Source organism: Aptenodytes patagonicus, chromosome 3 (assembly GCF_965638725.1).
Source record: "Aptenodytes patagonicus chromosome 3, bAptPat1.pri.cur, whole genome shotgun sequence".
NCBI classification, from domain to species: domain Eukaryota; kingdom Metazoa; phylum Chordata; class Aves; order Sphenisciformes; family Spheniscidae; genus Aptenodytes; species Aptenodytes patagonicus.
Genome location: NC_134951.1, coordinates 56495211 through 56520952, shown reverse-complemented (window position 1 = coordinate 56520952; position 25742 = coordinate 56495211). Strand labels below are relative to the sequence as shown.

Sequence of the window (25742 nt, the reverse complement as noted above, 5' to 3'; positions counted from 1 at the left end):
CACACCTCTCCGGCTCCCACTCCCCGAAAGTGAAGAAATGACAAAACCAATCCAGCCTCTTCTCCCCGCCACTTTTGTGGGCCACTTACTGTGAAAACCCACATCATCAGGCGGGAGGAGAGGCGTGCTTCTGGCAGAGAAAAGACCAGGTCCCTTGCCTGAGGCTGGGCAATGTGTTTCCTCAGAAGACATCCCTGGTCTGTGCTAGAGGACCACAACCCCATCCCCTTCTGCAGTGCTCAGCACAGCCACCTGCAACAGACTGCCGGGGTGGCACCTGGGGTGACCATGATGCTCTGCGGCAGTGTGAGCCATGGGACAGGACAGGGACACCAGGCTTTACTCTCAGGTGTCATGAGTGAGTGCAGCTTGACAGGTCTGATGGATGCAGGTGTGTCATTTTGTGTGTGCACATGAGAAGGCCTTAGATAACATGTGCTCCCTCTGTAATATAATTCACTGGATTAATTTCTCTGATAAATTCAGACTTTTTTTTTTTCCTTATAAGCAATTTTTTGTTCTGGCAAACACTAAATCACTTTCTTTCAGTGAAGAAAAAAAAAAAAAAGAAAGAAAATATTTTAGGTTTGCATGTTCACCAGTAGCTGAAATTTTGAAAAGTGTTTAGTAGCTTAAATCCCCAAATGGTCTGTCTTACCACTCAGCTGTAAAAGGCAATTTGAAACAGAAAGTTTCATACATTATTTAAAGCCTTGTAGATTTGTTATTTCCTGAAGGCCATTCTAATTTCATGATGCTGTTCTGCTTGCTAGAATTTTCTCAGCGTAGCTGTCTTGAAGATTTAGGTTAAAAATAACAAATATGTCATATAAATAGTAAAAATATCAGAAATCGGTAGAGGAAATTCAGAGGATTCTTAAACATTAAAAGGAATGTGGAGGATGCAGTAAAGCAGAGAGAGATTTTAATTTCCAGAGACTTCAAAAGTGGTTTTCACTGGTTTGGGTTACTACTCTTAAAGGAGTGCCTTGTCAATCAAGTGTTAATTTTTAAAACTTCCTTAGATAGACCAGTGAGACCGTGGCCCTTCGAACCTTCACACAACATCTTTTTGCATGAAATCTAATAAGCAACATCCCAGTTATATTCCAGATTTCCATGAGCATAATTTCTTTTCCCTTAACAAAGCACCTTGGACCCCCCAGAAGGATGCTGAGAAGGTGGTGGGGTTTCCCTTCACCCTGCAGCACCACAGCCCTCTGCGCAGCGGGCAGGGTGGGAGGGCTCTCACGCTTCTCTGCTGCACTGAGCACTGCAGACGGGCCCCCACCATGCTGAATGGCGCATTGCATGAAACAATGCAGATAACCACAGTTACAGGTTGTTCTGCCCAGTGTCATTTCTTGCCTAAGATTCTGGTCCTGTATGCAGGAAATTGCATGTGGGTTTTGGTTTTTTTTTTTCATGGGAAGTCTCATGCTGCAGTCTTTATGGGATCTAGGCTTGCCTTGTATGAAAGAAAAGAATACTATGCCCCCTTTATAAGCAGGGTATCATATACCCCAAGTAACAATGACATAATTAACAGAGCCAGGAAAGGAAGCTAGAAATCTTGCTGTCTAATGTACTTTAACCTTAAGGTTTAAAAAAAAAAAAACAAACACCAAACAACCAAAACCACAAACTTTACCTTGATGCAAGGCAAGTGAAAGGCAATAGCTCTCAGGCCACTGCTGGTTACAAGTGTCAACTTCTTGGAAAGCAAGATTTGCGGTCAGTGTCGCTGTGGTCCCTGCTGCCACCAGAAAAGCGCAGCCAGTCAAGAACTCCCTGCAGATGTCGGGAGTAGTCAGTGATGCAAAAGGGAGCTTCCCAGCATGAGTTCCCACACCTGCTCACAATGCCGGGGCTCTTCCTTCCTTCAAAGGCTTCTTTTTGGTCTATATATAGAAGAAATGCAGATGTCTGTTGTGAGAGGGTGGAAGGCACTGTGGAATAGTTGCTTTCCGAAGCTACAGAAGTTAAGGCGCCTGCAATAATGCACTTGACTCATCCTGTACTTGGCACTGAGTCAGCGTCTTAGAGCAAAGGAGGGATTGCATGCAGCAAGGTCATATGCAACTAGTGACAATCAGGCTTACAGTACTAAGAAGCAAGCCCAGCTTATTTTAGTCACTTTAGTAAAATTATTATGGAAAAAGGTTACCCAGGACTAAAGGGATTCTAAACGCTCTTCCATTACCAAATTAATGTCACGCAATAGGAAGAGGTTGTAAGCTGAGGCATATTCCTCAACATTGTGCCTGAATCCTGCTCTCGCTGCCATGGCTTGCCTGAATGCCCTCCAGACCTCCACCACACACCTCCATGTTGGTGGTGATACCAGACCATGATGAGCATACCAGAGACTGTATGCTCACTGGTGAACTGCCTGTGAGGTCATGCAGGAAAGAAAGGGATCTTCCACCAGTTGTTCCTGGCATACTACTGTCAGCCTTGCCTTGGTGAGAACATTATGGTAGGCATGGATAGGAGAAGCCTTATGTCCTCCTTATTGACTCTCTCTTCAGCTGTTACCGGGGGGGATATAAAATTACCTTCAAAGAAAGATTAGTATAAGTTTGCTTACTTTTTCACTCATATCCATATGAACCTGAACTTTTATTTGACTTGTAGACTTTTTAAAAGGACTATCGCTATTGGGGACTGTTCATACGCTAACCCCCAAGCTGACGTAGAACACAGCAGACTCCCAGCTCTCCATTCAACTTAGTTTTATGCAAGGCAACTTGAGTTCAACCGAATTGCTTCACCAGCCTACAGGCAGAATCAGGCCCTCAATATTATCTTTAGAGTTTTCTGGAAATTTTTCACCTGACAAGATTTTCAATTAAAAACAGGAACATCATTGATGAAAATGTTTGTGATTATAAATTACATTATGAACTGCCTCTTGAAATGATTATTTATTTGGTTTTTTGCTGGTATCTGTCCAGCTGGCTAGAGAAAAATAAGTATCTTCCAGATTTTCTTTCTTTTTTTTTGTCAGTCTTCTGATGGAAAATGTTGAGAGGAAAAATGGCAACAATGCAAAACAAAGCAGCATTTTTCAAAATACTGTTTGTTTAGAAAAAGTGCCCATTTCTCACTCCTTGAAATTTTAACAGCTCTAATTTTTATGTATACATGAAAGGAAGAGAAGAATCGTTCCACTAACTTGTCCCCTTAAGCAAAAAAGCTTGCCCATATGTCTTGCTTGCTCATGGCTCTTAGCCATTTTTCATCATATTTTTGCCCATTTACATCCTTTCTCCACCCCCTCCGTAGGCCCGTGCCATTTGCAGAACACTTGCAGGTGCTGTTTTTCACTGGTGTTCCCCAGGCTGCTTCTACACCAGGGTGACTGCTTAATGCAGCATGCTGGCAGGGCTCCACATGGAGCCCTCGCCAAGATTTCTCCCCTCTCCCCCTTGATGTATGAATGAGTGCAAAATAAACTCAGCAGATATTTGCATTTAGGCTTACATGGACTGAGCACGGAGTTTTGATGGACTGACCAAACCTACCACAAGTTTTCACTTTTCTTTCGGTCACGGGTAGAAAGGTTGTCACATTTTCAGTTTACTCTATATAAGAGCTGCATACAGTTAATGAAAGTCATAGGAGCAGTTCAACTGTGCTGTTAGGTTGAGAGCATGAAAGATCATATATCACTGTAACCTACCTAACCTTCCCTGTACTAAATGACAAACTGCTGGAAATAGCTTTTGGGTCAGATCTCACATTCACTAAAATACTTGTCCTTCAGCTGAGGACTCTATTGAACTCATGTATCATTCAGCATCTTAAATCACACAGAGTTGCATAAATGCTAAATACTAATTAAGATTAAAAAAAACATAGTGAAATATAAAGTCCATGAAACAGGTCAAATCAAGGCTTAATTATATTTAGAATTTATCTTTTTAGGTGACCTTAGGAAGATATAAGACTGTAATTTTCTAAGAGTTTATTAGGTTGCTACTGTACTTCATGCTGCAACTCATACCACCCTCAGCACCCATTCAGACTACGGCTTGTGCTCGTCCAGAAACAGATTTCCAGTTGAACACTTCAAGAAGCAGGACGTGGTAACATGGCTGAGCTCACAGGGGCTTGGCTGGTGCTGAGAAGCTTTTCAAATTTTCCTTACATAGTTTGATTAATGGATGTCAATAAGCAGTTCTTAAAAGGTTTTATTTCAAAGGTTTTATTTCACATACAGGGCATCATTTGCTAGGAAAATATTATTTGAAACATTTCAAGGACCAATATAAAAATGCATTTTGGAATAAAGCAGGAACTATAGGTGGTGGCTTGTGCAGTTAGGTGCACAATGAAGTTAGTAATTATTACTTAAGCACTGCTCCATGCATGCTAAATGCTTTCTGAGCAGTGTTTCTGCCCTGAGGAACAAACATGCTAAGAGGAGACAGCTAAATATTCAGCAGACACTGAAAAAGGGAAGACGAGACAATTTATATATCAAATCAGTCAATTCCCTGCAAGTAGCATGGTAGAAGTGTTGAGGTCTTTTATGTGGCAGAAGGCAGGAAAGTAGCAGATATGCTCAGGGAGGTCGGGCAGTGAATATAGAGCTTTTAGGTGATGGGGAAGCTAACAAATTGGCTGCTTTGATGTTAATTGAATTGCACTGGGGTCTTCAGAACTGAGTAACACGACTTTGTGTAGGGCACATGGTACAAATAATGACAAAGAGAAGGAGACATAGTACTGAGTCATGTTTTGAGATAAGATACGAGTTGCTGGCAGGGAGATGCAGGACCTATTCTGAGCACAACTGCAGAGAGGACCCTCAGATGAGAGAGGTGACGAGGGAGGGGAGAAGGAGATGGTGCAGGAGGTCAGGAGGAGTTGCATACATATGACAAGCGCTTTTCTTCTGCATTTCAAAATGTGATGTTTGCACAGCGAACTTATTTGAAAATAATAATATAAACATGTTTGTTCCAGCCTTCTCCCCATTCCTAGAAATTGGGCACAAAGGGTGGCATGGCACTACCTCAATTTACTGTCTGTTGTATTCCCTTCTGTACCTGAGCTGCTGCAAGTGTGTTATTACTCCTGGCCTCTGAGTCTAATTCAGCGGCTCCTGATGCAGAGGTATAATCACCTCTGTCAGCTGAGCTATGGCGTGTGCTGTGTTGTCGTAGTCTGCAGTTGTGGGGGAGTCCCTAGGAAACTATTACCAGCCGGTGGAATTTAGAGAAGGTCCAAACCTGCTTTGAATTACACCCCAGCTATAATTAATGCAGGAACATAGTGCAGACTGAGCTTCTGTAAACTGCAGGGCAATGTTGTGCAAGGCAAGGCAGGAAAGAGTCCAGGGTAATTTTTCCTCTCTATTGTTCAAAAAGTCACAATCTATCTGCAGTTTTTTAAATGACAGTTAAAAGGAATTCAGACAGAATTGTGATCCTTAGGTGTTTGATATGTCTTCTGATTTGTCTTTGTTGGAATTATCTGTACTGCAGAATAATTATCTATACACAATTCCTTGTATTAGCATTATAACCTAATCACATCTATATAGCTTTCTGTCTGACTTTTTTAATTGGTTCTGGAATAGCCTCAGTGTAAAAACAGTAACCTGAAGTGATTAGTCATTCATTATTTTCCCTGTCCCTGAGTCAAAAGAAGAGATGAGCTAATCAAATCCATACCACTACCCAGACTTTTCCAGAAGTAGCTAGAAGTAACAGAAGCTGCTTTTACAGGGCAGAAAATCACTTCAATTCTTTCCTCAAATGACTGCACAAAATTCAATGTGGAGCTCCTGCAATATCTTCTTTGAAACCACTGTGGGTTTATTTACATCAGAGAGAGAATTCAGGTAATTGTGTGTAAGTCAAAGCCTTATTAACAAAAAGGAGAAACATATTCTTTTTATGTCCAGCACTATCTTATTGACAGGAAATTTTTTGCTAGATTAATAAATATTAAAAGGTAAAATACCATGCTAATCAAACAATATAAATGAAAATAACATATGTAGTATTTATAACACGCAGTTAACTACCCTGGCTCATATTCTGGAGTGAGATAAACTGGCACTGTCTTACAAAATTAAAAGCATTATGGCTAAATCTTGAGACAGAAAAAAGAGGCTATATGTAAAGTCTATTGTTTCATATTCTTCATTTAATATACAATTTTATACATATGTATAGTATGTAGTTATATGCAATGCACAAAAAAGTATGAGTATAGTATACAGGCTTATGACAATATTTCATCTTATATATGATTTATGTACACTGTGACAACATTGGGTTTTGTTAAGCATTATTTAAAGGTATAGGTGACCACTATTAGAGGTTAATATTATTAAAGGTATAGATGTCACTATTTAATTTACTGGTGTATATGTAGCCAAGGTAGTCAGTACAACAGATCTTTTTTATGTTAATCACTGTACATAGCTAGAGAAAGTCCCTAACTTGAACAGTTTGAATCTAATTAGATGAGATGGAGAAAGGAAATATTTTAGGATATGGTACTGAGGCACAGATATACTTAATCACCCAATCAGTTGATAGTCATTAGGCAAAGGGGAAACCGATCTCCTGAGTCCTAATGAAGTATCTTAAATTCAAATGACCATCCTTCCCTACTAATGTCCATCCTTTTCTGTTATTCCCCTTTTTATCTTATTTTACACAGTGCTGTACTTCCTTTTCCAGCCGGAGTATATAATGGTCAAAGATAATATTGGTGCCAGAGGATAAAACTTCCATTAACAAGATGATGATGTCAGATGCTGTTACCAATTTATTTATTCATTTAAAACTGCAGAACTGTACAACAGAAAACTAAAAGGGAACTTGTATTTCCCTGAGCCATCCTCAAAAGATTTAACAACTAAGCCAAGGGCATCAACCTGGACTGATGTCACATAAAGGCTAAAGAGCTGTTGCTCAGCATCTTCACAGCCCCAGTGCTCTGCAGTTTTGTCTTTTGTGGGATCCCTCCCAATGGCCTGCTCTATCCCCTCCCAATGGTCTGCTCTATCCCCTCCCAATGGTCTGCTCTATCTCCCCTGTCCTGTTGGTCTCTGGGATGTGCACTGGAGAGGTACCCTCGGGCACCAGGACCAAGGAAGAGGCTTTACAGTGTTCTCCTTTGCCCAGAAGAGTACCACCACAAGCCTTTCACAGTCATGCCCTGCTGAATAGATGCCTTCTGACATTGGATTTACTTAGTCTCAGCATGGTCAGCCAGAATATCTAGTTAGGCCCCAAAAATTGTGATATTGCTAAAAATTCTTGAAAAAAATTGGCTTTCTATCAGCCTTGAGCTTAGCTTTTGGACAACGCTTCAATAATGTTTGCAAGCTATTCTCCATGGCCATTAAAGCTGGTTAATTGGCTGCTGATACATTGAGTGGGTTTCTTTTATTCTGTTTCTCCTCTCTAATCACATGGATCTAGGAAATGAAGCTTTATTAAAAAAAAAAAATAAATCACTGAATATTATCAGATGCACCATAAAAAGATAAAGATGGGATATATAGAGAAAAAACAGCCCTTACTAGAGAGCAACAGAAATTTTATGCTTGTAAGGGCAGCGGGTGTGATTCAAATGGAGCTGTACCTTCAAGAATATCTTTTCTTCTGCAGAATTTATGAGAGAAAGACCTTATTACCCAGCTACATTTTACCCAAATACCATTAATCTGTTCCATCCAAATGGTCACAATACTAACAGATCAGAACAAGGTTTCCCATGTCCGTTTATTAAAACACCTTTTTTTCTCCCTTGTCTGCACATCTTTTGTCATTTCAACTAGTAACATTTGGCATTTTTTAAAGCTAGAGCCTACAGCATGCAAATTTTTCGCTGTGATTTAGATGTCCAATTAGTGTAAGCACATGTCATGTCAGGAAGTACAGGTGAAAATAATTACAGGGGGAGGAGGGCAGAAGAAAAAAGGTGGGCAGTAGGCGTGAACCTGAAGACTGGTAGGAGAAAACAGACTACCTGTTTTGTCATTGTGTTAGCAGAAGCCAAAACTCTGCTACGTTATTTTCTAGTAAGATATATTTTTTCAAGATGTACCATTTTAAATGACATGAGAGATTAAGAGGAAAATAGCACAGGTTGAAATCTTTGAGCAGGAATTCAGTAGAGCTGTTCACTTAAAACTAAATGTAGGAGCCCTTTTCTTTTGTTCTTAAGTACTGCTACCTGCTAAAAAATTTTGTTAAATATCCAGATTAAATGATACCGTTGCAACAGATCTTGTTATGAAATAGAAATGAGGTGTCTCCAGAATTCAAGAGAAGCAGATATAATTTTCTAAGCAAATATTTTTAAATATATACAAATCTTTCTTTACATATGTGTGTGCATATATGTACATATATGAAGTCCTTTCTGATCTCCCTACTCATCATAGAGGAAAAACTCTGGGAAATTGACCCATTACAAATCCCTATCCTCACCCTCCCACCACACACTAGTTTATCAAAATATTTTTCCTAGTAAACAGCTGTCTTGTTCAATATCTTTATCAATGATCTGGATGAGGGGATCGAGTGCACCCTCAGCAAGTTTACAGATGACACCAAGTTGGGCGGGAGCGTTGATCTGCTCGAGGGTAGGAAGGCTCTGCAGAGGGACCTGGACAGGCTGGATCGATGGGCCCAGGCCAACTGTATGAGGTTCAACAAGGACAAGTGCCGGGTCCTGCACTTCGGCCACAACAACCCCATGCAGCGCTACAGGCTTGGGGAAGAGTGGCTGGAAAGCTGCTTGGCGGAAAAGGACCTGGGGGTGTTGGTCGACAGCCGGCTGAACATGAGCCAGCAGTGTGCCCAGGTGGCCAAGAAGGCCAATGGCATCCTGGCCTGTATCAGAAATAGTGTGGCCAGCAGGAGTAGGGAAGTGGTCGTGCCCCTGTACTTGGCGCTGGTGAGGCCGCACCTCGAATACCGTGTTCAGTTTTGGGCCCCTCACTACAAGAAGGACATCGAGGTGCTGGAGCGTGTCCAGAGAAGGGCCATGAGGCTGGTGAGGGGTCTAGAGCACAAGTCTTCTGAGGAGCGGCTGAGGGAACTGGGGTTGTTTAGCCTGGAGAAAAGGAGGCTGAGGGGAGACCTCATCGCTCCCTACAGATACCTGAAAGGAGGTTGTAGCGAGGTGGGTGTCGGTCTCTTCTCCCAAGTAACAAGTGATAGGATGAGAGGAAATGGCCTCAAGTTGCGCCAGCGGAGGTTTAGATTGGACATGAGGAAAAATGTCTTTACTGAAAGAGTGGTTAAACATTGGCACAGGCTGCCCAGGGAAGTGGTTGAGTCCCCATCCCTGGAGGTATTTAAAAGACGAGTAGATGAGGCACTTAGGGACATGGTTTAGTGGGCATGGTGGTGTTGGGTTGACGGTTGGACTTGATGATCTTAGAGGTCTTTTCCAACCTTAATGATTCTATGATTCTGAAAATTAAAAGCTGTGGGCTACATTCTGCACTTGCACACATCAGCCTGTCTATTCCAGTTGCCTTTAAGGTGGGCTGCAAGGCAAACATAGCGGGGGACTCACTGAGATCCTGACCATAATGGGATGGGTGAGCATTTGTTCTCACAGAGAGGAACAGAGCCTTAAAGAACACACAAAGAAAGGACAGTAAAAACTGGATATCTGATTTATCTACAGCAAATTTCCAAATTCTGGCCCCAGTTGCAATTTCAGGAGCTGGGGGAAACAGAAATGGCAGACACTATTGTAGAAAAACAGCATGGTAAGTCTGTTTGGAGGAGTTGTCTTCCTTGCAAGAAGTAAAAGAAAGCAGCACCTTTGTGCACCGAGGGAAAAGTGAGGTACGAAGCTACAGAGCCCAGGGTGCTGCCAGTTTAGCTCCTACTACTGGCATGGAGTGCACATGCTCTGATCTTGATAAAGGCTGTCGAGAGAAATAGGGGGTGCTGCTGTACAGTGCCGGCACACCGTGGCTCTGCAGCTGACATGCTTCTGGGTGCCTGCCCAAACAGCCTCTGCTCAGCAGCCTCTGCAGCATTTTATCCTGACGGCCCCGCACACCTCAGTTCCTTCTACGCGTATCTGGTAGTTTGGTAATTTCAGGATAATGAGATCAGTTGGCAAGGTTTAATACCAATAGGAAGGGAATGATGCCTCATTTATATCCTTCTACAGACAAGGACCATATCTTGTATGTTTTCTACAGCCAGGTTACATTCACAGAACTCTGTAAATAGCTAATCATAATATCAACAACAATAAAATCTTTGTCTGAAATAGTCAGTGGGTGCATGAACAGTGAAAATTGCAGGCACAACAGTAGTTGTACAAGCACTAGGGTACACAAAATAAAACAGCTGGTTTACATGCACTTTTCTTTTAAAAATGATCCATCTCCAGATCGAGACAGTAGCGAGAAACGAAGAACAACAGGTAATTCTCACAATACTGTACCTTCCTCAGAAACAGCTGGGTAAATCTTCTGTCTGGAGCTATTCAAACTAGATTGGACACTTCATCAAAAAGTGATTCTTAGGAGAAAGCCTGCATGGGAAAAACACAAACTAACACGTCACTTCAATCTTTCCCTCCTAGAGAATAGCTCAGTAATTGAACTAAAATTATCCCTGACTTTCACAAATGTATTTCCTATAGGAGCATATTTAATGATCCTCAACAAGTTTGTTTCTGGGCCTGGTAAACACAGGAGAATTTTTATTTTGTGGAGCAGTAATACTGCAAAACTGTAGCCTTGTTTTTTTCAAAAGGATCTGTTTTATGTATATTTATTCTTATTTGATGAATATAAATACCTGATGCCCATACACCAAGCAACCATCTGTGTAAAAGTTAGTGTCAGGCAACACAATACGAATCTTTAACTAAGTCAATGCCAAAAAGTGATAGAACAAGTATTGTAGTACTTGGTAATTGTGGTGTAACTTCTCCAGGCAAGAAATGAGTGGAGAGGTGGATGGAGAGTCCATTTCTTTTTCTCCCTCCCACCTGCCCCAGGCCCTAGATAATCTGATCTCAGTAAGGTCCAAGGTCTCAGTGAAGGACTTGGACTGGTGGCTGGATGTTTTAGCTCATTGGGAGATCTTTAGCACAATATGATTGTGGGAATGCTTATCTCCAGCATATGAGCCTTCCTATCTCAGTACAGTCCTTTTCCTTCCTACCCCTCTCCCAGGACCTGCACACCCCCAATATTCCTGTTCCAATACCAGCTTGTTGAGGAGAGAAAAGAAAGCTTCTGGCTGGGAAGAACTGATTTGCAGCATCCCAGCCTTGCAAGGAAGCCTTGTGAGGGATGAAGCCAGAGCCACTGTGAGAGCAGGCAGCACTGGTGGGAGCACTGGGCTGTACAGAGCAGAACAGTCTCAGGCACACAGGTACCACGGGCTGCACCTACACCAGTAAGACAGTGCCAAGATACGGGCTCAAACACTATCCTGCCGTTGTTCACTAATGGCTGGCGTGCTCTCTGACACGCACTTGGGTTCATGCCAGCTAGCACTCCCTAAGCCAGTGCTCCAGCACCATTCAGGAAGCTGTAAGCAAAATATGAGGTCACCCTTATTTAAAGAGTAGTTAGCTGTCTGGGTGCAAAGTGCTTCTAAGGCAAAAGAGAGGGCTATGGACTGCTTTATTTACTAGTCCAAATGTAGTAATGGATACCACAGTAGTGATGACACTTCATGGCTTTAACATCTTTTGGTACCATGTACATTCAGCTTTGTAGTGCTACTACATGGTGGAATATCTGCCTTTAACATGAAAGAATTGTGCATCCAGCCACACCTGTGACTGTTTGTGTGACTGCTACGTATATGCTGGGAGGAATTCTCATATTAGGACAAGGTTTACGCATGCGCACCTTATAGTGGAAAAATCCATCTTTCTAACCTTGTATCTCTAGAGGGCTATTTAAAATGTTTTTTAGCAGTATAAAGATGCAATATTGTGCTCACTAATTCTTAGGACTGCTTGTGGCAGGAAAAGTGTTCTCCTAATCTCTTACTCCTGAGAAGCATAAGGGAAATAAAGCCATTGTTATTAGAGCCTGGACTCCAAAAGATGCCATTGCAATGTTGTCACTACTCTACAGAGACCTGTTCATCAGCATCAGATTTTTAATTATTCCAAACCAATCCAGAATTCAGTTAATTGCGTGTCTTTTCAAAACTCCCTTTCTGCATAAAAGTAGGTTAAAATATTACCTTAATATGTTCCCCTTATAGATGTTTACATTGCTGGGTAGCCATGTCAGTAAACCTTATTTTGCTTTGTAAGTTTTACTTGATAAAAGGATATAGATATCTCAGCAGACACAGGATATGCAACACTCATTTGTACCTTTGCATCTGCTTATCTATTTATGTCCCTACCTACAAGACCTATATAGCCCTGCTTACTATCATGTGTCTGGGCTAGGATGATAAAAATAAATAGGCAGGCACTTTTTCATGCACCAGGCAGCAACGTCTCCATGGAGGGCCACGCTGCTCACAGGTGGAAGAGGGGGATGCTGCTGACTAGCAGGCCTGCTGCTAGGCTCCTGCGAGCACGCACCTCCGAGCAGCAAAGGATGGCAGCCTTTCTCCTGCTTCAGGATGCTATGTGTCAAATGCAGCTTGTCGGCAGCTGAGGACGACCCTGACACATGGGGCCACTATGCTGGTTTTGCCTGGGACAGAGTTAATTTTCTTCATAGTGGCTAGTATGGAGCTATGTTTTGGATTTGTGCTGAAAACAGTGTTGATAATACAGGGATGTTTTAGCTATTGCTGAGCCAAGGCAGAGTCAAGGCCTTTTCTGCTTCTCACACCACCCCACCAGCGAGTAGGCTGGGGGTGCACAAGAAGGTGGGAGGGGACACAGCCGGGACAGCTGACCCCAACTGACCAAAGGGATATTCCATACCATATGATGTCATGCTCAGCATATAAAGCTGGGGAAAGAAGGAAAGGGGGGACATTTGGAGCAATGGCATTTGTCTTCCCAAGTAACCATTAGGCGTAATGGAGCCCTGCTTTCCTGGAGATGGCTGAACACCTGCCTGCCCATGGGAAGGAGTGAATGAATTCCTTGTTTTGCTTTGCTTGTGTGCACAGCCTTTGCTTTACTTATTAAACTGCCTTTATCTCAACCCACAAGTTTTCTCACTTTACTCTTCTGATTCTCTCCCGCATCCCACTGAGGGGGAGCGAGCGAGCAGCTGTGTGGTGCTTAGTTGCCGGCTGGGGTTAAACCATGACACCACAAAGCAGGGAAGGGTCTGTAGCACAGTGCTGTGAAAGGGTGACGTGCCAGCCTGGCTGGAGAGGAACAAGCGGCGGACATCAGTGATGGCAACCAGACACTCAGGCCAATACAACAGTCAAATGTCCAAAATTGCCTAAGCCTTAAACCCAGGTTTAAGTCAACAGCCCCCTACAAAAGCCTTATATCTCTGAATCTTTCAAACACCTAGCAGTCTAGCCTAGCTAGCGCCCATGGCTTCACACAAAATACTCCTGTTTCTAACACTAATATAACATAATGTAGTCAACTGCAAAAGTTTGAAAGGTGAGTTTTGTTTAATAATAGTAAAGAAAGGAAAAAGGGGATGCTCCCCAAAGACTTTTCTTCTAGCTGTGTCTTGATTGCCTTTGGACTCCATGGTCATCTCAGGATCGGAATTGTTGCAATTCTGAACTTCAGACAAAGCCAAACCAGAGAAGAAGTCATGAGCAGGGTTTTGTCCTGGGTTCTCTGACGTTCCTGCTGAGGCCAGAAGTGTTCAGCTCTGTGGGGGTTTCAGTTCAATCCACATTCACATCTGTACTGGGATCAGACTGATTGAGACAGGGTGATTTTTTTTCAGCTGCATTTCACTATTAATGAATGCAAAACCTGATCTGATTAATAACCAGTGTGTTGCAAGCCCCAACTGACTCAGGAATAAATGATTAGCCAATGGAGCTTGCTGTCAAAAGAAATGATTGAGGACACGAACTGAATAGGATTAAATACATTTGACACCAGAATTTTAAAGCATGTAAGCAGAAAAGTACCACGTATTGAGCATAAACCAATCACTGACTGAGAAGGTTAGTAACTAACTTCCCCATTAAGCAGGTTCTTCTACAAATGTACACTTTGATTATATTTCACTATGTTGTTTCTTATTCATTTTGTACCATTCAGTTCCAGGGAGAGGGAGAAGGAGTATAAAGGAAAAAGCCAGCACACTTTGGACTCCATTGGAAACCGCTAGGAATAACTTGCTCAGATTCCCTCAGTATAGGGGGAAATAATAGTCCTGAAAATAGGGGTCCAACCCTGCATGCCCAGAGGCAACAGACCCAGCGCTGCGTTAGGCACACCCTGTGAAGGGGCAATGGCATCAGGGAGCAGGAGGTACCAGAGGCAGGTTTTATTGGGCAGTTTGGACACTGGTTGGGATGTTGGCTGCTGCTTGGGCTGAACTTTCCAACCTGCCCATAGCACAGCTTTACCAGAAAGGGAACCACTACCTAGGCAAGCTGTCAGTCTGGTAGTATCCCTAACAGCAATTTCTGAGATTCTTAACAATATGTAATCAATTTTTATAATCCTAATTCATGTGTACCTGTACGGATTTGTCACTTAACAGTCATTAAACTTTCGTGCATGTAAACAGGTGTAAAAAACCCAAATTACTAAGAAAACCAATTGATGTAATTTTTTTTGTGTTACATCAGCCTTTAATCTTTCATTTCAGGAAATGTGATGTGAAAGAACAGGACAACCTATAGTGGAATACTGTATTGGAAATCAGCCTACGTACGGCATTGGGTCTGGTCATTTGCGAGTATTGTGCCAAATACATTGTGTCAAATGTTTTATACCGAATGGCAACTCATTCCAAGAGTTGTGCCATGCACAGAAATCATCTGCCTCTGTGAACAATCATAAGGCATTCAAAAAATGTAATACTTAAATCCTGGAAGTGAATCCTGGAATTGCAACCCCAGGAGAGAATTTTCGTTTGCAGATTGCATGCCAGGCTTTTTCTGAATTATTATCACAGATGGTGAAAAATTCCCATGGCCTTATCCTCAAGTTCTTTTTCATTCCAAATGGAGTCCTTTGTGAAATAACAGCATGACTGCATATGTTTGAACTCTGACTGTCCACTTAAACGTATGTTGCATTTCAGTGGTGTGGTCTCCGGGAGAGAGTGTTAGGCTCTATTTCAGGAAGTTTAGAACAATTTATTTTCACCCCAAGGCCACTGAAACCTTGCTTAGTATTATCTCTGCTAGACTATACCGCTAAACTAGAACAGTCAGAGTTGAAACACAGTCCGTCATGCTGTGCTTAATCCAATAAAGCTGCAAGCTTCAAAAAGTCAATTCCAGTCTCTCCCTGTCCTCTATACCCAGTTCCATGTGCCCGTCACTTCCCCAGCTCTCCCCAGTGATCTTTCAGCTGCAGAGTTAGTGGGATCTGCTTGCTGATCCAGCGGAAAATGATGTGTGGCTGGCTCTGAGATCTCTTGGTTATTGGTCTGATGGATGACCTCAGACAAGATGCTTCAGCTCCCTCTCCCTCCCACTTATGCCTCGATAAAATGGGGAAATGATAGTGATGAGGTACCTATAGTAAGTTTCTATCCTGGTGAGAGATATTCAATGGCAGCCTTTTTCTCAGTAATTAGGGTGAGCCTATTTAACTGACAGGAAAGACAAATTTAAAATTACTCAGGTGATCTTGTAACTTAGACCTCAGATTTTCTTATGTTTGCATCAACAGCTATGTAACGCCTATTTGTTACTTTGTATAATAGGTATTCTGAACAAATTTTGAAAGTACATAGTAACAGAGATCTATAAAAGAAATCACAGGAGCTGCGAGTATTCTTACAGTGGGTGTGAAATTTCCTATCTGCTGTAAGTTTGGGGTGAAAGTACTGCTCACATTTTGCAGCTAAGTAGTGGGTGAATTCCAGAAGGGGTGTGGGGGGAGCTGGGCAGAGCGGGTGCAACCTTTCTGGTGTGCCCGCTGTTTTGTCACCTGAGAGGGGCAGAGCTGACTGCCCAGTGGTCCTGCCCTCACCCCTCACCCTCCGGCTGCTGCTGCTGTGCTGGAGCACAGCGCTGGCTGCTATGGTTGAGCACTGCCTGCATTTGTAACTCCGGGGTGATAGCCCATCACGCTATACAGGGGTAATTTACCTCGACTGCTGTTGATGGAGCAGTATAAAACAGCTGGAGTGTGCTTATGGACTTGGCATTTAACGGGCTTTTTTGGTGAATAGTGGTACAAACCTTATGTATCTGGTACTGGTACACAGTGTACAAGCCGTATTGAAATGGATCCGTTCCACAGGAAATGATTTTATGCTTCCTAATTAAGCAATTAATTTCAGTTTTGCCTACAATTTTGCAAATGTCAGGGGACAAAGTTGAGAACAAGTGCACGCCGTATTTGCATCAGGAACTGAGAGCTAAAGGATTGTGCAAAACTGATAGTACACAGAGTCGATTTCCAGATTAATGTTTGGATGCATTTGAATGGATAGTTATTTTTGCTTTTTTCTTCACTGATTTGATATAACCTAGTTTGAACCCCCCCCAACAGAATAAGAATACAGATTTAAAGAAAGTCTTGGCTGCCTGCTCTCTCTAAGCGTCCTTGAAAGTCCTTCTTTATTCTTATTACGATTCTGTTCTTTTCCACTGGGAAACACATGTTGTCCTGTAACTCTAAACTCGTAAGAGACAAATGTCAAGAAAACTTGGACGGTTAAATAAAAATTGATTTGCATGGCCTGAGACTGACAGCTGTTTCATACAGTCTGGGCCAGTCTATGGAAATTTTTAAAAATTAATAACCAGCAAAATCTCTCTCAAGTAAAATATGCTTAGTGTGTTCCATCCAAATGATACTAATTTTACCCACTGAAAACAGTCTTGAATAAAGCTTGGTTCATTCACAGAAAAGAAACCAACCCTTTTGCTTAATAAAGTGATAGGAAACTTGTTTAGTATGAGCATGTACTCATTTATCATACGTTATTTTATTATTACATGTATCTATGTATGTACATAATTAGAAGCCTAATCCAGAAAAGCCCAGAGAGGGAGAGTCAACATTGTACTGGGTGTTACATCAGTTCTGCACCACTGAGAAATCCACTTTATTTAAGGGGAATTCCCAGGAAAGCCATGAAGGGAGTCAACGAGCTGCTTTACACAAGTGGGAAGACTCTGGTCATGCATGTCTAAAATGTGCCATAGAAAAAGACGTGATTGCCCATTTTATGGACTGTTGGACTTCACATAGAGTCTGCTTCCAGCAAAGAACATTTCTAAGGTATTGCATGCAATAAGTGAATCCTCTAGGCTCTTGTTTTCAATGTTGCATGCACTTCTTTAGTGTGAAAACTTCTGTGGAGGCTTCATGAGCTAAAAATTCTCTGAGGTGAGGTGCTGAGACTCTAGGAAACAAAACTGGTAATTTTGTACCTCGGGGCATCTGTACTCCCGCTCTTCTTAAAAAATCAATGTGCGACAAAGATGTGGTTTTAGAAGGCCCACTGTATGCAAGTGGCTATTAAAATGGTATTAATGATATCATAGGCAAATTGGCATTTATTAAGCATATGGGTATTATTATTAGCATGACATATGCCTGGCATTTCAGTAACAGTCATCAGTATATCTGAAGCAGAAGGTGCCTTCTTCATGGGTCAGTTCTGTGCTGAAATCTGTAGAGAGTTGAATTGAAACTAAATAGTTATTGAACCCAGTGCAATTTGGAGAAACTACCTGGTCCTGTAACATTTCCCATGTAAACTTGAGATTGAAGGAAAAGCTGCAGTTGACTGAGGAGGCTTATTCAACAAAAAAACCTGAGGTGATGCGGACACCTTCATCATGCAAATAAAAACATGTAATAGCAGCCAGCACACCTGCAGTGTGATAAAGTGCCCGGTGTGTATGTGGCAGCAGCTCCATAGGCTGTGTACCACGTGTTTTGAAACTAAATCTTTCTTCCTCCTATTGAATTCTTGCCCTCTGGTACATTGAGTTGGCTGCTTGAGACGCTTTCACTAAGTACAAAGTCAATTGACTGTAAGTGGTGATGAAGAAAACGTCGTGTGATTAATATTACAGTTCAAGCTCTTCTGATCAGTCACAGAAAGAGCAGTCAAATAAACTCAACTTCATTTCGAAGAATCACACACTGTTAATGGTGGAGACTCTGCCTGGAGCCCAAAGGGAAAAACAAGCCACTTGAGGCAAATGTCTCGTCTTTTACATAGAACAAACTAGTTGAGCAGTGTTAAAAGCTGCCTATTGATTTGTGCCTGGACTGAAAGCCATGCAGTGATGTAAATGAAAACGTGTCAAGAGTCAATATTGATTTTTTTTCTTCTTCTTCTTCTCTTTTTTAAAGTAAGGCCACCCCCCTTGGGAAATACTGTTAGCTATACTCTTAGGCTCGTCAGCGAGTGAAGTAAGACCCTTTTCCACAACACTACATATGTCCAGACATCAAATTTCCTTCTTTTACTGAGGTAATATGGACAGCATGCTGAGAGCAGCTATGTTGACAAAATTTCTTTTTTGAGAAAATTGTTAGGTGAAGAAAAAGAAATGGCAAAGAAAAGAAATCAAATGTTGAGAAGATAAATTTGCTGGGCTGAGCTTGCAGTCTAATACTTGCAGAGTAAACCAAATTTTTTAAAAAATCTTTGCTTGCAATAAATTTATGTAACAATATAAATTATACTCAGCAAGAGCCAAGGACAAGGAAAGGGTAGAAAGGGAGTCCTGCTGTCCCTAGAGAGATGTGCACTCAGCTGGAGTAGACCTGGCAAGAGTTTCCTTCAGAAAGATGGAGGCCCCAGCAAGAGGCCCTACAAGAGTCTCTCTTTTGAGTGAAGGCTAGCAGAACAGAAATGGGTGATTGCTGAAAGGTAATCCAAATATATCATCAAATATATCATTTGTTGAGTTCGCATCATCCTCAGCTAGGGATATACAAAGCAGTTTAAGAAAATACAGCTAGCAGTTGCCTATTTTTTCCCCCTGAAGAATCAGATGCAAACTGCAATAAACACTGTTCTGAAAATCAATGTTATAGCTTTTTCTATTAGATGACAAACTGCAACCAGGCTCTTTTAACCAAAATTTCTACCTTGCTGCTTCTTAGGAAGTAATATTCGTCCAGTTCTTTGACAAAGACTCCTTCTCTGTAGCCAAAATAAGCTCTTATCAATCTGTGCCATCAAATTTGGCAACTAATTGTCTACACCTCACTTAGAGGTGACAACAGGATGTAGCAGACAGCCTATCGCAGCTCTGATCTTCTAAGAATGAACCAAGGCCCACAAGGGAGAGTTGTATTTAGTGTGGAGGCAGCCTTGTGAGAGATGCTTTTTACTTTGTTGGCACTTCTTAAGGCTTTGGGTACTTCCACAGCTCCTAGCTTTGCCTCCTGGACAGAAGAAACACTGCTCCATCTATGGCGGTGGCTTCCTTCTCTCCATTCATCCATCTCTACCAGCCTCTCTCTGTGAAAGAAAAACATTTCTCCTGGCTCTGTATCTGCCCCCAAGAAATCATCACCTCAACTGTAGTTTTCCCAGAGTGACAAAAGAACTATTTCAAACTGAAAATAAATAAATGCAGAAATGGAATCTAAATTGTGTAGGGACCAAGTACCACAACAGTAAACTGCCAATCTTCCACTTCCTGGCAGAAAAAGGTGTCCCAAACTAGGAAAAGGCTGTGGCAAATCAAAAGTGCAACCCTGAACATATTAAGTGTGTGGAAATACTCCTATCGATTTCGTGTTGATGAGGTTCAGGTTCCAGCTGATTAAAATAAAAGTTCATTTTTAAGATTCCAGCAAATTGAATTTGGCCTTCTATTAAAGGCTGCAACTGAGTTATAAATGGATGCCTGGTTATTTGGGCTGCTGAATTGAAAGTAGTTGAATGAGATGTACACATGGCTCCCTTTGTATTTATCACCATCTCAGACAGGTTTTTGACACTTTTCTTTTTTTTTTAACTTTTTGTTGCCAAACAGAATGAGAACCATAAATGTAGTAACTTTTTTTTTTTTAAAGAGAAGAAACGTGAGGATAATAACATCTTCTGTACAAACTAGATGTAATTTGTCACAAATCAGGAAAGAAAGGCAATACTGAGGTTGTTCATGCATTCTGCCTAGTTTGTCAGGCAGGTTGCTTTCAATTTTGTGTTATAACCATTCAGACTTATTGTTATTAAAATTCAGGCAGAGGGAAACAGAAGATACAAAATTATTCCACTGCTATGTTCTGTACATAATGTGCAGAGATATTCACCTAGTGGAATTTTACAATAAAAGAAATTAGCAAGAAATATCAAAAGCAAAACACTTATGAATTGGATGCATTTTATAAATCTGTTTTAAAAATGTATGAATGGGAACGATCTGACATTAACTACTTTCCAAACATTTTACTTGTCTCATAATAATGTTCTTTGCATAAATGATTTTATTTTGTCAACACCACAATTTCCAGTGCTGTCTCACACTTTTCTGGGAACAATAACTGAAAATAATATGAGTGATTTCAGCCAACTTTGGAAACAGCTATTTCTTCTGCACATCTTAAGAACTAAACAGGAGAAGGGCTGTAGGTTAGATCCACTTAGATACTCAGGCATATAGGAGACAGGTGCTGACATGCAGAGGATTTAACTAATGTCTCCTGGAATCCTCAGTCCCTGGTGTGGTGCTCCACCTTGGAACTGCACAGGAAGCCACCTGAACTAACCAGGAATGAAATGAAAAGGAAAGAAACATCTGCCTTTGGCCAGAGAGACACCTCCTTTCTCTTGATGTTCTTGGCTGCAAACTCTGCCCTAGGTGCCAAAGCCTTCTTTCTGTATTTGATGAAGCAGACACAATGATATTTCATATTTTTCCTTGATGTTTCTTTCATCCATTCTTTCATTCATACACCCACTGTGAATAAAGAATTGTGATTAATTATTTGTTCTGGAGCAGGGACTTGAATCTTGATAACCCAGCTGAGTGACCTAGCTGTTGGCAATACTTAATCCTGTAACTTTTAACACTGGCCTTAGACATGTTCTGAAGGCACCTCTGTGATCTGGCATGGCTGCAAAAATGGGTGGAGAATTGCCTTGGTTGAGGATTCACCTTTAGGGACTCAGGACCTTTGGTTTGTGCTAGGACTCTTACCTGGGGTGCCATCACCTCTCTTTAAGCCTGCCCAAAAAGAGGTACTGGCACAGTTCTAGCATCTCCTCCACCCCATGAGAAGAGAAGCCAATCTAACACCAGTACAGCATAAAAGCAAGACAGTTGTAGCTGAGTCCTGAGCTTTCTGAGATGCTGTTCGACTTTTGGGGGTACGCAGTGAGGCAGATGATGACCTAGTGGACATTCAGTACCAGAAGCTGCCCCAATGCAGACATAAGCTGCAGCAAATGAGGGAAGACCTCCTTTCCTGGAAGTCCTCCTGCTGCACCTAACCAGTCACCTGGAAGGTGAGGGCTCACACACATCACCTGCCAAGGTGGGAAGGGCTCAGTTACATTTCATTCAGAGCAGTCACTGGTTTAAATAACAAGTAGTCTTTGAAGCAAAGAACAGAAAATGGGTCTCTCTCCCAGCTGAGTGCTCTAATTGCTGCCCTATGGTCATGCTCTGTCCTGCTCCCTGGCCCAAGGAATCCTTAATTAATAAAATTAATTAATAAAACAGCTTTCTTAGGAGCAGCACAGAGTGCTCTCTCCGTCTCTGGGTATTCACGTATGCGTGTGCATATGTAAAGACACCAGTCCATAGATGGAGAGGTTGCAATTCTCTTGGGAGGTGAGATATGTGGGTTAGAATCCTCTTAGGCTGGAGGGCAATGGAGGATTAATTTTGTTTTGTTCATAGACTTATACTAGAAGAGGGTTTAATGGGGGCCTTGAAGGAGGACAGTAGAGTGACCTTGGGAATCTTGCATGCCTGGTAGTATTTGGTTGAACACTAAATTGTTAAGAGGAGAGAGGATGATAAGTAGGGGAAAAGAGGGAAATCAATTTATCTCAGAACTGTATTGGTTAAATTAATCACCTAAATGATCTGATCTGGGTGCTTTATAAGATGCACAATTTTATGTGTAAGTCACTTGTCTTTTTTACAGATTAAATGCTTTGAAGTCAGTATAATGATATGACCCATTTCTCAGCACAGGACATAGAGGGTAGACATGATAATAACTTATCTGTTTTTATTTTAAAAGGAATCTATTTGAAATATCTTCAAGATGCAAAAAAAGAAATAATAATATGGATGAAATAGCAGCTGTCTGAGAAAACCGTCCAAGAGCTCCACTTTCTCTGAGAAATCTTTATGAAAAACAATATAAACAATTGTGTTGCTTAATGTTTTCTTTGCTTGTTCAGGTGTTTCAGGAGTGAATTCAGAGTGTAAAAGAAGAGGCTGTGCCTGAGTTTCAGAAAATTATATATGTGACTCACATTTTGGAGAAAAGAGAAGGGGGAAAAAGCATTACTCATTTTTCTCTCACCCAACTCTTTAATCCTCTTTTAACACTTGCCTTATTTCAAGCACATGCTTCTGTCCTCTTGAATCCAGTGCAGAGTCTTTAGTCTCTTACTCGTGGAAGAGGGAAGAGTGTGTCTGAGTCCCATTTGCTTTGGGGGTGTGACAGAGCGGCGAGAGGGAAAGCAGAGGTTTGTGTTTTGTTTAGAAGAAAAGGAGACAGATATGGGGAAGAAAATATTGTGTGAATAGGAAAAAAGATCATGCATTCAAAAGCCTTGCAGAAATCTGGCCCTCCTCCCTTTTCCCTCTACCCACCCCATGAAATTATTCTAGCTTTGATCCCATCTCTCTCCCCCCGCCCCCCCCCCCCCCCCCCCCCCCCCCCAGTTTAGTGACACACAAGTATGTGACCCATGCCCTGAAAGGTATCTGTTCCCATTTCCTTTCCTGCTTAACTCAGATCAGGAGGAGGAACTGTTTGAAAAGCAATGATTACGAAAGGGATTTTTAATGTGAGCTCAGTACTTTTTGTGAACGTTCATGCCAGAAGAATTTAACCAGCCTGATAACTTACAAACAAAAGCAAATACAAACAAACTGGAAACACAGCTAAAATGTGATTTCTAGTTTATTGTAGTGGTTAGGAGCATATTCTAACTCAATTTGCCATGCTCTCCATGATTACTGTAGGCTTGTCAATGAGAAAAACTCTTCCCAGTGAAATATCTGGATTCTTGCCCTTAAATAAAACAGTATTGTTTATGCCTTCTAATCAAGGATATTGTTTACAGGGTAGATAACATATATTTATATATGTAAATGTCTTCTTTCCATTATTGACTACATGATTTATTTCCTTTTGCAACTGCATTTAGATGTGCTAAAACCTCTCTCGACTGTTTATAATCTTCTCAGTGTCTTGCTCCAGCATGTGAATGCAGCACAGTTATATCAAAACAGCTGAGTATGGAGCAGTGTCCAAGCTACCCATCACCTGCGTTGAATAGCTGTGGCAGTCTTTTTACTGTTTGTTTTCTGCTCTGTAGCAGAGCATGTAAAGACGCTCAGGGAATAGTGTATTATTGGACATGGGTATAAAGACTTCATCAGCCTAATGGAACAATTAACTCAACCATTCTGCTGCTCCTGATCTGCAAAATTTTGCTTTAAGATTAGAGTGATAAAATGAAGATTAACACCTCTGGGTCAGTGGGGCTGATGAGACATGATTTATTAATCCTCAAAGAAAACCTTAATTGGACACTGGAGCACTCTTTCCTTCATTGTTAAACACCGCCAATTCCCCGGATAATTAGGGTAGATGGTGAGTATGATGGAGACTTATTGTAATTAGATGCATCAAAACTAAGGTAATGATTTTTTCCCCTGGGAACACCATGTGTTATTTCCTCCAAATAAATCAGTGTCGATGTTTGCGAACAACTGAAAAACATCCCCTACAATTGGACATTGACTACCCAAACATAACTTATAGGCGAGAGCTGGAGAACAAGATTCATAAGAATCCTTTGATTTAGAGGAACTGTCTTAAATCCTGGCCTTCAGAGCACACAGAATTTATTCTGCAAGCAGGTTAATGAGCAGGTTGATTGATTCTTATTTTTTTACCTATCATTACTCATTCTTTCATCAGGTTCTTTCCATTAAGAGGCACTGATTTATAGGAAGAAGGACTCCTTTAAGGAGTTTGGTAGGTTTTGAAACCAAATCTCAGAAATACTTTCTTTTTCAAAGAAATGTCTTTTTGCAGGCAGTATAATAATGTGTTCATTATAATGCAGCATGCAGCTAAAGATGGGAGAAAAGTCCGTAGGCATCCAATTCTAGCTACTGTACCCCAGGCTCAAGGAACGGAGCTGTGTGACTTGAGGATTCATTAAGACGCTTGGTGTAGCGCAGCCCTGATGAAATAAGTTAACATTCTCATTAGCGGCTTGGAGCAATCATTTGGAAAAAGCCCCTTTGCTACATTTGTTTACTGTGTCACAGGAAGCATGTCCTCAGTCAACTGGGATAATCATTGTCAGCGTTTTACAGAGTTACAAAGCAAACTAATAGGCCAGATTGTCAAATTATGTCAATCGTGTCTAAACATCAACAAGCAAATTGCTGTATGCAAATGGAAAATTTGTAAAAAAGCCTAGATATTCAGTACAGTGTGAACAGTGCACATTGCGAGATTGTGATATAAGACTACTATCCAGGGGAATGTGACTTTCCACCGTGTGGCTCTGAAGCCAGATTGCTGTCTCTATTAAATTGTCTAGTGAGACTTTTGACATTTAGGGCACTGACCGAGGAAAACTTGTATCATTAAGCATTACGTCCTGCTTCTCCTACCCCGTCGCTTTACCCACCACATTATCACACTGGTATATTAGTTGTCTTCTTGTTGCCTCTGCTGGAGTCCTCACGATTTATTGCAACTTCACACCCAGACTGACTTCCCAAGGCTCTAGCTGGAGGAGAGATGAGAATCAAGAAGTGGTGTCAGAATTTTTTCTGCTAAAGACAGAGGAGAATTATATATATTCCTACCCAGGCCGGTTGGGGATTGGAGTCAGCTTTTAGCCCAGCGATCCTGATGTCAGCTTTCTGAGTGACAAATCCTTTTGGCACTTGTCATCTTTGCACCAGACACCACCCCAGGGGGCAAGGGACCCGTCTGTGCTGGTAGTTGCTGAGTGCTTGTGTGATTTCACCCCTGCCCAGGCTGACACCTAAGGGACAAAAGAATGAAGAGTTTAAAAAATGCTATAAAGCTTTCAGAATGCTTAAATAGACTGAAGATTGCACAAGGAAGTAAGATAAAAAGTAAGACATTAATCTGCAGAAAGAACAAAGATCTATTAAATTAATCAATAGGTCTTTTACAGTGGCAAATATAATTTAGTTAAAGAAAACATAGACAGTGCAAGAAGACCATAATGAGTTTTCTACCTCTCCTAAAAGCAAGGATTAAGACGAGCAGTTATTTACTGATAGGTATGTTTTTCAGAGAGGAAAAGCATGCTCTGGGGGCTGGGTCTTGGATCTGCGCTGGAGTTACAGAACCCCCTGCACCGTACTGTCCCACGGCGACACGGCCTTCGACTCACAGCAGAGAGCTGTCACCTCATCAGGAAAGCTGGAACATAACACACACCAAAGCCAGTTTCTGTCTTT

The 25742-nt window shown here is 41.6% G+C and overlaps 1 protein-coding gene across 6 annotated transcripts in view; it reads left to right on the top strand.

The window, feature by feature from the left end:
• HS3ST5 (heparan sulfate-glucosamine 3-sulfotransferase 5) overlaps positions 1 to 25742 on the top strand; it is a 205335-nt gene that overhangs the window by 156018 nt on the left and 23575 nt on the right. The window contains exon 1 of one of the 6 annotated variants that reach the window (XM_076333454.1): positions 17274 to 17343. The exons of the other annotated variants lie outside the window; for them this stretch is intronic. The gene's annotated coding sequence lies outside the window, so the exon portion shown is untranslated. Of the gene's footprint in view, positions 1 to 17273; positions 17344 to 25742 lie in introns of those variants that run through there. 6 annotated transcript variants of the gene reach the window in all.